The sequence below is a fragment of the Ambystoma mexicanum genome, chromosome 8, assembly GCF_040938575.1.
Source record: "Ambystoma mexicanum isolate Mex_15411 chromosome 8, UKY_AmexF1_1, whole genome shotgun sequence".
Taxonomy (NCBI): domain Eukaryota; kingdom Metazoa; phylum Chordata; class Amphibia; order Caudata; family Ambystomatidae; genus Ambystoma; species Ambystoma mexicanum.
The window spans coordinates 1,027,582,259-1,027,597,312 of record NC_090929.1 but is presented as its reverse complement, the minus strand read 5'-3'; the positions used below and the strand labels follow the sequence as shown (position 1 = coordinate 1,027,597,312).

Here is a 15,054-nt window from a genome sequence, read left to right as displayed (position 1 = left end):
ATGATTTCATTGTTCAAGCCACTGAATATTTTAGAATCAAGCATGAGCTAGTGAATAAATCTTCCCACTAACCCACCTCACATTCTCTAGCTGACATCAATCAGATTCCTGGGCAACAATGACATCACAGAGGTACATCTGCCACCACACGTTCTAAGCATTGTGAGGGAGTGAAGAAGAGAATATGCAATTCTTTTCTTGTTTAAACCATGCAGTTGTTTCTTTTTCAGTGGCCAGGTTCATCACTCCAGCTCACCCTGATTGGCTTCTCCCACACATGAAGACCAGAAGTAATGAAGTGGAGCTGTGAGTGATTTTTGTTCTTAGATAAAGGTGCTTAGAACCCCAAAAAGAATACCGTTTCCAAACATACCTTGATATTTATGACAATAAGGGTCTCTAGGCCTAGTATTCTGCTTTCTACACTGTCTGATGCACCACCCTAGCTTGTACCTGGTCTCTAGCTCCGTTGTGGCTCTCACATTATGGCTACTTCCCTGTGTCTGTCCCCAACATCTTTTTAAATGTGTTTACTGATTTTGACACCACCACACAGATCTGATGTTGGCTCCCTGCTTGATAACCCTTTCTGTGAAGGGAAACCTCATTATGCATGTTACTTCAAAGCCTCTCCCCACACCATGACAAGTATTTACTTACACCTTTTTCCGCTAGAATTCATTTTTGCAAAAGGGGCCTTATAACCTGCTCCAGACATTTGGCATTAATATGTCACCCCAGATATAAATCCCTGTGGGTCGACACAGTTGATCCTTCTTCTAGGTCAATAAAATGAGAGCCATTGGGGCACCTGACATCTGACTGACTGGCTAAGTTCTTTGACAAGTTTTAGAGGCAGGCTATTCCCAATTCTTCTATTTGACACCCCAATCCTGCTTTGGCTAAGGAGACCATCAGCCAGGGCAAACATTTACAGAACTAGAATCTACAAAAGAGGTGATGGCTGGAAAGTTTAGAATGAATCAATCGATCAATACTTTATTTCAACCAATAATAGGTAATAAAAGTCATAACAATTACATAAAAAATAAACAATTAATCTTAATCTCTGGCAATTGCTCTGGGCAACCCTACAAACCATTGTTTTTCAGCCTGCCAAGCCATTACAGGAAATGGGAAATCAGGCTTGGTCCCACCCCAAAAGGGGCAGCCCAGCCTTAACTGCTTGGTGACATCCCTTCTACACAAAACCACAAGCAACCCACGACATGTTTCAACCTTATTGGACATCATCAGTGAGATGTAGCATGGGTCTCTGGGCCTAGCAGACTCGGGAACCACCTCTGGGCATACCCAACCCACTCGGGGACACAGACAAAACAGATCTACAATTTTGTAAGATGATTATGTGGGTGCACTATCTAATACTTTACTCTTATTCTCATTCTTATTTTCCTTCAGTCACAGAATCAGTTAAAAACAGAATGATCACTACCACTTCTACAGAGCAGGCTATCCTAAAGTGATTCTGTTCACCACATGATGGGATATTAGGCATTGAAAATGGGCATATATCGGATTCCTGAATCTAAAACAGTATCATGGGGTTGATCCTCTTTGATACCTGGTATGCACACAAATGCACATAGCAGAGATTGGTAATAAAGATTGGCATGAAAAAATATAGCTGGTTCCATTACAGCAGAGGCCTATGGAGTCTGCCTGTTCTTAGATAATGCTAGAAAGAACGCCGTCGGTAGGAATTCCTGCTGCTCTGCCCACACCAAAGTGCTGATATGGTCGGAGAGGCAGCCGGAATCCCAGGAAGGAGCAATGAAATAAACAGAGTGGATTTCCAATTGAGCTTCTCACTCCATGCCTGTAATCATGTCCAAAAAGATGCAGGTCCACGAAAACCTGTGGAAAAATAGTTTCCATGGGTTTTCACACATCCATACAATTTTCCACCCTCGTAAAATAGGGTGTCTATCGTATATTGCATTGCATTAAGCCATTCACGAAAGTCACAAAAGTCCAGGAGCACGTCTTTATTTAAGTAGAGATATAGGAAGTGGCAACAAATCAAAAACTAAAGAGGAATTACACGTTGGTAATTTGGACCAGTCATGGTTTGCATTTTAGGCAAACCTTCATTTTTGAAGAGGGACAATGACATACTGTTTGCAAAATTGGTGGGGTGAGGGATTTGGGAAAATTACTTTTTAATATGTAATGTTAATGTAGGTTGCTTCTATAAGATTTGTAGACCGCAATGGATGTTTCAAAAGGCCACAGGTGAAATGGAGAAGGGAAACGATAGAGGGTAAGAGAAAAGGAAGGATAGGACAGAGGAGTCAAGGGTGACTTTGGAAGATAAATCAGGGTTACTTTGAAAGGAAACACTCAGCGGCAGCTGGGGAATATTTGTAAAGATGGGCTTAAATATTTTTCACGAATTGGTACGAATGTACAAACCCAAAATCACTTGCCAATCTTGTCATGTGTTTTACAGCTCTGTTTTTCTGAAAACGTTCATACAGAGTCGTAAGATTTACAGGCAGTTTTGTAAAAAAAACGGTTGTATCCTCTACCCTGAATCATGATTTGACATTTATGAAGAAACAAGGTACTTTATTCCTTTACATCATCGTCACCAATGTCAACAGACAGGTCAATGCCTCTCTGCCACTGATCTCTTCCCAACCATCAATCCACCCACCTCTACATTCTACATTCCACACTCAAAGTTCTCTGTCAGCTCACTACACATCCCCCACCCACACAATAATGATTTACAACAGAGTGATATAATGCAATGAAATTACCTATCAGACTAAAAATACTATAATGCCATGCCAAAAACTGTATATGTCTCTGATGAGAACTATATACACTTAACTTTTCATTTATATGAGCATGCGCATATATAACAACAATATACAAAATAAACTTAAACATTTATATGAACCGAACCATATATATTTGCAAGAATAAACTATATTGTTGTTGATTTCTGTGTACATACACTAATGAGACATGTTATTTCCTGAGCCCAGCTAGGTGGTCTTCTCACTCTCTTGTTTCTACTCAGCAACTTATCTCACCTATCTCCTCACTCATCACACATCCATTATCATCTTGATCCTCTATCTAGCTGCACCCTTGTCCGACCTGAACATCATTCTAATTTCTCACATCCTTAGCTAAATACTTAGCCCCTCGGTTACAATTCCAGATGGAACCATCTTCTACCCGTTACAGCATTTGACACCACTTTATTACTTTAATGGGATATGAAAATGTTGACACTGCCTTACTTGAAGACACACCTCTCTATATTTTTACCCACTCACCTGGCACAAAACTCTTGGTATACATCAAATCCCTGACATCATATTTAATACTAGATTTACCCTGCGCTTCATCAATACGTTTTCTCACCTACTCCTTTCCTACCTCAACCTTTTTAATTCTCACATTCACTCACCCAGGGTTTAATTTAAAATGTTGATCTCTCCCTTGCATTAATCGGAAAAGGGAAAACCCTGTCACCGCCTTGGCCGTCATCCTAGCCTTCCATACCTTATCAGCAATAGCCTCTACATTATCCATACCACTTCTTTTAGTCAACACTATAATCTCCACCAACACTCTGTTAAACCTTTCTACCAATACAATAGTTTATAGGTGGTAATTTGACACATATTTCCAGCTTATCCCCAACCTGCCTGCCTAGTCCTAAACGTCCTTACCTATAAACTGTGGACCGTTGTTACTCACCACTTCTTAGGAAAGTCCTTCGCTTCTGAACACCTGGCCCATGAATGTAATCACATTACTGCAAGAAACATTTTTTTACAACCTTTACTCTCGGCCATTAAATAATAACCAATCATCACAATAATTAAGATAATCCTCCTTTGAAGAACTGGATACGGACATAAAATGTCTATCCCAATCTTTTTCCATGCCCATCAGGTACTTCCATCAGGTACTTCAACCAGTTCCAATGGCTTTTTAACAAGTCTCAAACTTTTGTCAGAGTCTTGACATGGCCAACAATTTCTTACCATTCTTTCCACACACAAGTCTATCTCCGGCGACCATTACTTCTCTCTAATCCTTCTTTTGGCGCCTGTTACTCCTGGATGACCTGCATGTCCCAAGCTCATGATGCAACCCCTCAAGGAACAAGGAGAAACCATCTTCTGTCCTCTGACAAAAAATCTCCCATCCACAGACAATTCTTCTTTCACCAACACAAATGGTACTAAATCTTCTGTTACGTCATTCTTACTTGGCCAACCTTACCAAATTCAACTCATCACTTTGTTCAAAATGACATGCTCGTTCATTACCCTAATCCATTAATCTACAGATATGGATTTACATAACTCCCACTCCTTCAACAACACAACTAATTCTTCCTCTCAGTCCCAAACCTCAACACTCCCTGTTGGTAACCAGGACAACCAATCTACAATTTTATGGTGCACTCCTGGCAAATATCTCACTTGGAAATCATATTTGTGTAGCTTCAAACACGAATGGGTAATCCTTGGAGAAGCTCTTGTTAAACCACCCTTTGTCAACACTTCCAAAAGTGGTTTATGTACTGTGAAAATTATACATTTTTTTCCCCAGAGATAGTTCACTCCCCAAACACATGCTAACAACTCACATTCTATTACTGAGTACCCTGATTCAGGCCCGGATATGTCCTAGATGCATGACATATCCATAATAATCTGTCAGTTCCCTCCACAATCTGTGACATGACAGCTCCTAATCCTTTCCCACTGGCATCAACTGTCAATTTAATCAGCCGTCCTATGACGTAACCGTATAATGTGCTCTTTTTCTAATCTATCAGGCTAGTTTTTCATATTGTCTCTTAAGGTCAATGGAATGCTCCTTGCTTTATGCCGACTCAGCTCCTGCTTTTAAAATGATTGTGTGTGCATATCCTTTAAGACAACCTATGTTTGGAGTGAAAATCCCTTCAAATTGTTCTTCCCCATTCACATTTATCGTTTGTATTTCAGTGCAGCTTGGTCCTTCCAACCTAACACCTACACACTTATCTTTACGACATACACTTTGATTCCTGACATCCTGTTTCTGAATTCAGCTAATGCCTGGAAATAGCCCATTATTTGAATGCTCGTCCCTTCAAATCCTCCACGATTTTTCATATTCGATAATGTTCACTTCTTTCACAGCAAAAACATCTGTTTTTCTCGCCTTCTGCCTGGTGGTACCTCCTTCTCCCTCCTTCTGCCTGGCTCCAATTCTTATTCATACTCCTTTTTTTATATCCATCATTTCATCTTTCCTCCTGGCATCCTTTTCTTTTTCTTTCACATTCCCTTCTGCTCTCTTCCTCACTACATGAACTTGTGAGTTATTTGTCATGTCCCCTTCCTTCTCAGACTTCGCTTGCAGAACCTCTTTCTTCTCCTTAATTTCCACAATTGTGTGTGCTCATTCTTCTTTGCTATTGCAATCGTTTCCGCCAGCGTGGGATCTACACATCCATAGTGTCTCCTGTATAAACATGTTTTTTGTGTGTATAGTTATCTCATCTGTGATCAATTCCTCAGTTCTTATACCCATTCCAAATTTGCAAACCAGAGCCAATGTTTTCAAGGCAGATTATATTCTTCTGTCGATTCATCAGTCTTCTGAACTCTTCAATAAAAATTAAACCAGTTTATGGCAACATTCATTTCAGGCACATAATGCAGATCCAATTGCCTCAAAGTTCTCTCATATATGTCTATGTCACCTGATCCTGAATCAGTGCCACTCAAAAGGAGGCAACTCCCTGTATTTAAGTTGTCCCTCTGGTCAAAGTGCATGCAAAAGTAACAACCTTTTCTTTTCTGACATCAACTCTTCAAACTCCACTTTTTTTGTGTAATTTCCCAAGTACTCTTTCCATCCTATCCACAGAATTTTCGGTTCACCAGGATTTGTCAAAAAATTTGCATGTGGGTGTATTGTAATATGTAGTGATCAGTGATTTTAATATCTTAAGCATTACTGTATCATATATACATATTACTGTTATTACTGCTATGTTTTCTTTCTTATTATTCAATTGTCCTCGTTGCATCTTCACGAGGTACCTCAAGGTTCTGGGTGAGCTCGTGAAGATGGAATGGGAAGGAACGTTAGTGTTTGTTTACATACGGTTGTCGGTGCAAAAGGACGGTGGGCCCATTGAATAAAACTCACCTGAAAATAAGTTCCTGCTGTGTTGTCATCGTTTCTACATTGGTGACGAGGATTTCTTATCCTTAGTGAGCCCACCCCCTGCCAGTGTGAATCCCTGTGAGGAGGAGTACCGTGGAGAACCATCGTTTGAAGCCGCGGTGCCTGCGAAGCGAGACGGACCTGTTTAGGACTGGGGCGTCATGGACCAAAGAGGTGGAGGCTGGCCGCTCCGCCCCGGTGTTGCAGAGGCCGCAAGGATCCAGCCGCTCTACCTTTAGGGTCGCAACAGCCACAGGAGACTAACGCCCCACTGCGCACAATATCATCTTCGAGATTGGCCGCTCCGCCCCTTCAAGTCACCGGGGCATAGAAGCGGCAAGGACACGCAGAAGAGGCGTGTCTCATTTCAGAGAGCACTGTAATCATTATAAGAGAAGGGCACTCCAAACTGCAAAAGAGGCGTGTTTTGTATTGAAGCACCTTGTTGTGAAAGCACCGTGTCTAGTGTAAGTAAAGAGCACTTCCAGTGTTACGAAGAGCTGCCACTTATCTTCCAAGTATGAAATTACTTTAAGTGAGAGGAACACTTAAAAGTTGCATGGGGGTAATTTTCAAAACCAGAATCCCACATTGTTAATACAGTGGAAGAGACACAACTTTAATCAGAAATTACAGTTTTCAAGTTATATTATACACCTGGGGACAACTGTCTACCATAAGCAGTTACAATGGCAGCGGCAAGTATGCCTCCCCCACCACCCTTCCTGTCAGAACCTGGTACCCCTATGATTAGGTGGGACAGGTGGAAAATACTCTTTGACACCTACCTGGTGGCTATTGGGGGAGATAAGTTTGCCCCGGCAAGAAACGAAGCAGCTTTGTTACACAATTTAGGGACGGATGGACGCAGTGTTTTCAATGGATTATCTGATCCCACAGACATAGGACAAGTAGAAGAAGATCAATTCACAGTGGCCATCAGCAAATTACAAGCACATTTTGAACTCAGAAAAAATATCACTTTTGGGAGACACACATTTTTCTCAAGGAGTCAAGATCTTCTGGAACTTGTGGAGACTTTCATTGCAGCATTACGCACATTGAGTCATTCATGTGACTTTGGGGCCTTAACTGACTCTCTCATTCGTGATCAACTAGTGCGTTGTACAAACAACAACAGAATACAGGAGAAATTGTTATTGAAGGACTTATCTCTGGAGCAAGCAGTTGAAGTAGCTAGGGGCATGGAAGAAACGTCAAAGTACATGGCCAGCATGAAGTTGGATAAAAACAATGGTGAGGTAGCGGCTATTAAAAGTGGAAAGAGGTTCACTACAGGGAAAGGCATAAAGTGCTTCAAGTGCGTCAGCAACCGCCACGTCTCTTCAAATCCTTTCTGCCCCGCACGGAACGCCAATTGTCTCAAATGCAAAAGAAAGGGACACTTTGCTAAAGTCCGCAGATAAAATTCTGTTGTAGAGAGCATAGAAATGGTCATCAAGTGTTCTGAACAGAATGAAAATAAGGTGGAACAGCAAAACATGCAAGTTAAACTTGTCTTAGAGATTGAAGACGTCTCTGGTGGAGAAAAAGGGCCGATAGACGTTTTCATGGTTAATAACAGAGTGGTCACAATGAAGGTGGACAGTTGCTCACCGTGGACAATAATGTCCAAGGAGACATTTCTGAATTGTGTGAGAGGCAACATAGAAGATTTGCGTGAACCCACGATTGAACCGTATAAATTGAGCTTTTAGGAAAATACACGGCTGTCATCAAATTTAAAGGAAGAAGTTGTAAGGCTGAAATATACGTAACTAAAGAAGGATCATCCTTGTTAGGCTGGAGCGAACAAAAAGAATTAAGAATAAAGATACAAGCCAATGCGGAATGCCCAGTTATGATTGCGCAAATTAGAGACCAATGGGAAAAAGAATTTCCTAAAGTATTCACGGATGAGCTGGGAAGACTGAATGGATACGAACACCAAATCAAACTATAGAGAAATGATGTACCAAGAATACATAGAGTTAGATTGGTGCCACAGAATCTCAGGAACAAAGTGAAAGAAGAGATTGATTCCCTACTCCAAAGGGGCATCATAGAGAGAGTGGAAGGTGCTGAATGGCTGTCACCTGTGGTGATAGCAACTAAACCAAGTGGTGATATAAGACTATGGGCCTCATTACGACTTTGGAGGCAGCCATGTCCTTAATAAGGGCATGGCTGCCTCCAAAATCGGGTCCGGGTTCCCTGAATGAGGAAATACCAGGCCATTCCGAGTATGGAGGGCCCGGTATTTCCTCCTTCAGGGAACCCGGGCCCGGTCCTTCCCCATTCCCATTCGAGCCCCCATAGGACTCAATGGGAATGGGGAGGGAGCTAACAATGGGCCCATTACAAGAGGGCCCGTTGTTAGTTCCCTGGTCCCCTCGCGGGACCCGCTATGGACGTCTGGATAAACCAGACGTCCAGAGCGGGTCCCACGAGGGGACCTCGTAATAGTGCGGAATGCGTTTAACGGCGCCAGCACCATTACCGGCGCTGTTAAACGCATTCCGAACTACTTGTAATGAGGCCCTATGTGTAGATTTGAGAGAACTTAATAAGAATATATTAGTTGACCACCATCCCCTGCCGAACATCAGTGAGAAACATTGAACAAGGCGAGTGTATGTTCAGTCATTGACTTATCACAGGCATACCACTTTTCGAAGATTGTCAGCACCTCACCTCCTTCATTACTTCTGAGGGAACATTTAAATACTGTAGAATTCCTTTTGGTTTAGCTTCGGCAGCTGCGGTATTTCAAAGGGTGATGGAAATGATCTTGGAGGGAGTTCGGAATGTAGTAATATTTCAAGATGATGTTCTAGTATATGCTGATTCCAAAGAAGAACATGATCGATTATTGAGAATAGTACTGTCACAATTGGGGGAGGCGGGCCTTACTGTCAAAAGAAACAAGAGTGTAAGATATCCGTAGACAGTGTGGAGTACCTTGGTCATGTGGTGTCTAGCCAAGGTGTAAATCCAAAATTGAGTCTGGTTGATGCAATTGAGAATGCACCATGTCCATCAGATAAAGACCAAGTTAGATCTTTTCTTGGTCTAGCAGAATATATCATACATTTGTGAAAAATGTTTTCCATCATATCTACACCTATAAGGGCCTTATTAAAGAAAGGGGCGTAATGCCAATGGTCCACACAATGTGAAATAGCATTTAAAGAAATTAAAGATGGAATTGCACATCCGCCTTATATTGGAAGGTTTAGTAATAACGATCGCACGGTGTTGGTAGTTGATGTTCGCATTTTGGGTTTAGGGGCTACTTTGTTACAATATGATTCTAATAAGATAGAGAGAGTCATAGCATTTGCCTCCAGGACTCTCAAAGGAGCAAAAGTGAACTACTCAGTCATAAAGTGAGAGGCAATGGCTATGTTCTGGGCCATTAATCATTTCAAGTGTACTTTTTGTGGGGTAGGAAGTTCAGTGTGCGATCGGATCACAAACCTTTGGTACAATTGTTCAATAGTGGCAGGTGGGCAGCAGGATCTCCAAGAATAAGTAGATGGGGTCTTGGGCGTCTTGGGCTTCAGGCGTACAATTTTATAGTGGATTACTTACCTGGAAAAAACAATATTGTGGCTGATTTTTTTAGGATGCCGATAGACAATAAATGTACAAGCAGTGCTATGAATGAAGAGTATGTAGTTGCCGAACTGGTGAGTGTGGACAATGAGGAGTGGTCCAAAGCAGAAGGTAATGACCAGGATTTGGAATTGATCAAACAGTGGACCATAGATGGATGGCCAGACAGGGAAGTTTTTGATAGGAAATTTGAAGCATGGTGGGAGATAAAGGATGAGCTGAGTATTGTAGGAGGTAGATTAAGAAGAGGAAATTGTATAGTTCCCCCAGAGGGTGTGCAAAGAAGTCTTTTAGAATTAGCTCACCAAGGTCGCTTAGGAGAAGGGGCGACTAAGAGAAGGGTACGACATAGCTACCGGTGGCCCAAGATGGACAAAATTGTGGAGTTAGTTAAATGTGGCGTTAGTGCTATTACTGCGGCATTTAAGGGTCCGCCAGATCATGGCCTTGGCGGATTGCAATGCTTGCCAACAGAGCGACAAATCGAAGGTTGTACGTGAAGTACCACTGAGTGTTCCAACCCAACCATGGCAGAAGTTAGCTGTTGACATATTAGGGCCTATAGCAGGTCTGGGAGATGGGTTCAAATATATCTTTTTATTAGTTGATTTCCATTCTAAATGGGTAGAGTGGGAGGTGTCGAGGGAAGTAACTGCCAGAGATTTAATTTCTTTTTTAGAGAAAGTATTTCTCAGAGAAGGGTGTGCCTCTGAGTTGGCCTCTGACAATGGGGTACAATTTGTATCTCATTTCATGAGGTCATTTTTAGAAGGCTACGGGATTAAACATATCCGGATTGCCCTTTACCACCCAAGAGCTAACGGATTCGTAGAGAGAGTAAATAGACTTATCAAAGGAGGAATCCAATTAGCTAAATGCTCAGGTCAGGATTGGAAAGAAATATTGAACCACATGTTATGGAGTTACTTAACTACACCCCATTCTGTAACCAAAGTATCCCCTTTTGTTTCTCTTAAAGGTAGAGAACCTGGAACTAAGCTCTGACCCGGATGGTTGGGTTTGGCAAGTGCTGTAGTGGTGGATAGAAGTGCCATCATGAATCTCATTAAGCAAGCACAGATTATCAATAAGGAACATTTTGACAAAGAGAAAGTGTAAAAGACAAAGGGCCTCATCACAAGTCTGGCGGTAACCCTTAAATGTGGCGTTAGTGCTATTACTGCTGCATTTAAGGGTCCGCCAGATCATGGCCTTGGCGGATTTCCCCCCAGCTCCGAGCTGGGAGGAAATCCGCAGCAAATTTGCCAATTTTTGGCGCTATTACCGCCGGCTGGACATTTGACGGCGGTTATAGCGCACATTTTCCCCATTTGGCCCAAGGGGGAATGAGGAATTCCCGAATGGGCCCAATGGGGAATGGGCACTAACCGTTCCGCCAAACCCATGATCCGGCGCTAATAGCACCGGGGGTTTGGTGCTAGAGCTAATAGCGCCAGCGGTAATAGCACCGGTGTTACCGCCCAACTCGTGATGAGGCCCAAAGAGTAGAAAATTGAGGATTGGGTGTTGGTGAAAAATCCCAGATATTCCCAAAAGTGTGTGAAAAGCAAATATATTGGTCCCAAGAAAATCGTTGAAGTTAGAGGGAATGTAGTAGTTGTGGAAGGAGGGGAGGTGTGGTCTCAAGGCAAGTTAGCAAGTGTAAAAACAAGGAATGTGAATGATGATAATGAGGAAAGTGATGAACAGGATAAAGAGCTTTAAATAAATGAGGTTTCAAAGGAAGATTCTATTGATGATAAAAATGTTAGAATCGGTGGTAACTTTTAAGAGGTCCATTCACAAACCAGGTTGGTTAAAGGATTTTGTAGAATGAAAAGCAATTACTATGTTTATTTCTATATTGTAGTTATTTAAGGTTTTAGGGAGGGAGATATGCAGTGATCAGTGATTTTAATATATTAAGCATTACTGTCTCGTATATACATATTACTGTTGTTACTGCTATGTTTTCTTTCTTATTATTCACTTGTTCTCGTTGCATCTTCACAAGCTACCTCGAGGTTCAGGGCGATCTCGTGAAGATGGAATCGGGAGGAACGTTAGTGTTTGTTTACATACGGTTATCGGTGCAAAAGGACGGTGGGCCCATTGAATAAAACTCACCTGAAAATAAGTTCCTGTTGTGGTGTCATCTTTTCTATATAATACCTTGCATTTTGGTACTATTAACTTTCCTTTGCAATTCAGAATTTTTTTTTTTATTCTCTATTGTCATTTATATGTAATGTAGTGTAATGTAATGTAATTGTCATTTGTATTCCGCCTTTCACCATTGGTATGGTGTCAACGTGCTGTAGGTTGGACCGACGTCCAGGTATGGCAAATTTGTCTGAGGAATTTAGAATGCATGTGTGCATTTTAGCCAATACGAATATAGGTAGGGGTATCCAAGTCCCTGCTAGCCTTCCATGTTGAGCTGACATATGGATGGGTGCAGAGAGGTAGTCTGGAGAATATGCGAGAGCAGGAAAATCATTATGTGTGCAGCTGGACCACATTTTTATCGTGGGGTATAGCTGCATTCTTATGGCAGAGGTGAAATGCAAAGTGTCTTACAGTGGTGTATGATAGCAGATGTCTGCGGGTGGGTGGCCGAGCCTTTGGCTAGTTTCCCTACGCATGTGTCCTGACTGGTTTCTTGGTTTACGTAGATGCAGCTGAATTCAGAAGGGGGAGAATTCAAAGCGCGGCTAAACTCCACACACAGGCCACACAAAATGTGCCCAATACAACACATTGGTCCTCATTACGACTGAGGCGGAACGGGTTAACGGGCTCCGCTAAAGGAGGCGGACCCGTTAAACCTGTTCCGCCTCATTACAAGATCCCCTCGCGTGACCCAGTAAGTAACGCCTGGTCAAACAAGGTGTCCTTACAGGGTCCCGCGAGGGGAAGAGGGAGCAAACAACGGGCCGCTCGTAATCGGCCCGTTGTTTGCTCCCTCTAAAATTCCCATTGAGCCCTATGGGGGCTCAAATGGGAATGGGGAAGGTCCAGGCCCGGGTTTCTGGAGGGAGGAATTACCGGGCCCTCCGAACTCGGAATGGCCCGGTAATTCCCCATTCAGGGAACCCGGACCCGATTTTGGCAGCAGCCACGCCGCCAATAGTGGCATGGCTACCGCCAAAGTCGTAATGAGGCCCATTGACTACACTCTGCTATACTCCCTAAATGTTGTATGTAATTACACTCATATTTATACTACATAATGCTAATCCATTCAAAAGTTGTTACTTTTGATTCAATGTTCCAATGTTCACTCCTTTTACTTGCTGTATATCGGTTTCAAGAGTTTCTTTTTCTTGCTGTGTATCTGTTAACATGAGGTTGCCTTGGCAACACTCCATCGCTACATAGTCCCTTCTCTTTCTTTAGCCACGCAAAGGCACACCATCTCGCACCTCTCCATGAACCACATTGCTGTTTCGCTCTCGTCCCTTGACTTGCCTTAAAACCAACAAATGACAAAAAAAACGGAATGCTTCCTTATTGTTACTTCGTATCAGTAAGGCAATTGGATCCTCCTCATGGGATACTGCTCCTCTGACACTGAGGCAAGCGTGATGACTTATGCTGATGCTACGTTACATTGTCCATTATCCCACTCATCGCCAAAATGTTGTATACTCTACCCTGAATCATGAACAGATATTTATGAAGATAGAAGATACTTTATTCCTTTAGAGCATTGGCACCCAAATCAACAGACCATCTGGAGTGAAAAGGTCTTTTTAATTTTACTGAAAATTAAAAAGACTGATTTTGAAAGACCTCTCTGAGAACGATCACAGCGGTCTTTCTAAATCTTAACTGTCACATCCCTGCCGCACAAAGCTGCATGCAGGGGCTGACAGGCAGGCCGGGACGGGCAGGGAAAGAAGATTGAGGTGTTTGTTTGCGTGCCTGTCTGTAGGTTGTGGGGTAGTGTTTGTTATGGGGAGGGTGCTGGGGAGAAGGTGTCTGTTTGCGTGTGTGTATTTGTTTGTGAGGCAGTGTTCAGGTGGGGGCACACACAGGTTAAAGGAGGCCTGGGGAAGTGATGTATTTCAAATATTAAAAAGGTTGCACCAGATTAGTGCAATATTTCGAAAAAAAATAGGTATTCTTTGCGTGGGCCTTTAATAGTCGAGATTATCAAATAGAGCCCAAAGACAGGTCAATGCCTCTTTGCCACTGATCTCCTCCCAACCGTCAATATTCCCACCTCCACATTCTACCCTCTACATTCTACACTCCAGGATCTCTGTCAGCTCACTACAGAAACACATGAACCACTTATTTCTGGGACACCTAAGAATAATGATTGCACTTTTATGGTCGGAAAGCAGTGAATGAGTATGTTACAATTATTTAGGCAAAGATAATATACTTTTTGTGATATATTGTTTTCTTATTTTTTCCTCATTATGTTTCACTTTCTTTTTCCCTCTCTTCTCTTGTCTTCTCCCTTTGTTGTTGGTCCTTTATTTCAAAACAATTTTGTTAATTCTTTAGACTCTTATGAGTATAGAGATTGATGGAAACAATTATTTTGATCAGCCGTTTGTTTGTGAAGCATGTTTAGATGTCATGTGTATTAGACAGACTTGCCACTGTGTAGCCATGAGGAAGACCCTGCAATGGCTGAAATATGTGTCGGCTTAAGCATAAATTCTTCTATTAGGGCAAAACTTTGTGTATAGTGCTAAGTCATCCTTTATGTTAATTACATGGGACAAGTGCATTTGCAGCAGTCCTTCAGTATCAAATATTAATTGGCTGGACCCAAGCAACCTTTTTCAAGACTAATCTGATCCAGGCACACCAATCACCTGGTCTGCCTGATTGCTTTATAATTTTTAGATCATTCAGGTTGAGTGCAGCCAGGGTGTACCAAATCCCGAAATGGCAGAATATCTTTTGAATTGAGAAGAAGACAGGATAGCTTTATTTGCTCCAAGAGGCAGCACATTGAATGCTTTTAGAAGCATTATAGCTAAACAAGAAACTTTGAGGCAAACATTTGTCAGACTGGAAAGAGTGTCAAAACGAGAAAGAAACAAATATTGGGAGAAGGCAACAATGCTTAATTGCTTTGAAAACAATAACATCCCTAGAGGGCTCAGGATTTTGATATTTCCAGATTTCAACAGCAATAAAGACAGTGATTTAGCCCATAAATGGGAAGGTTATCTCAATCAGAGTTCCAAGGTT

At 42.1% G+C, this 15,054-nt stretch overlaps 1 protein-coding gene across 1 annotated transcript in view; it reads left to right on the top strand.

The window, feature by feature from the left end:
• Positions 1-204: 204 nt before the first annotated feature.
• Positions 205-15,054, top strand: part of LOC138473717 (dual specificity protein phosphatase 13A-like) — a 195,514-nt gene continuing 180,664 nt past the window's right edge. The window contains exon 1 of the mRNA XM_069612193.1: positions 205-306. The gene's annotated coding sequence lies outside the window, so the exon portion shown is untranslated. The remainder of the gene's footprint in view (positions 307-15,054) is intronic.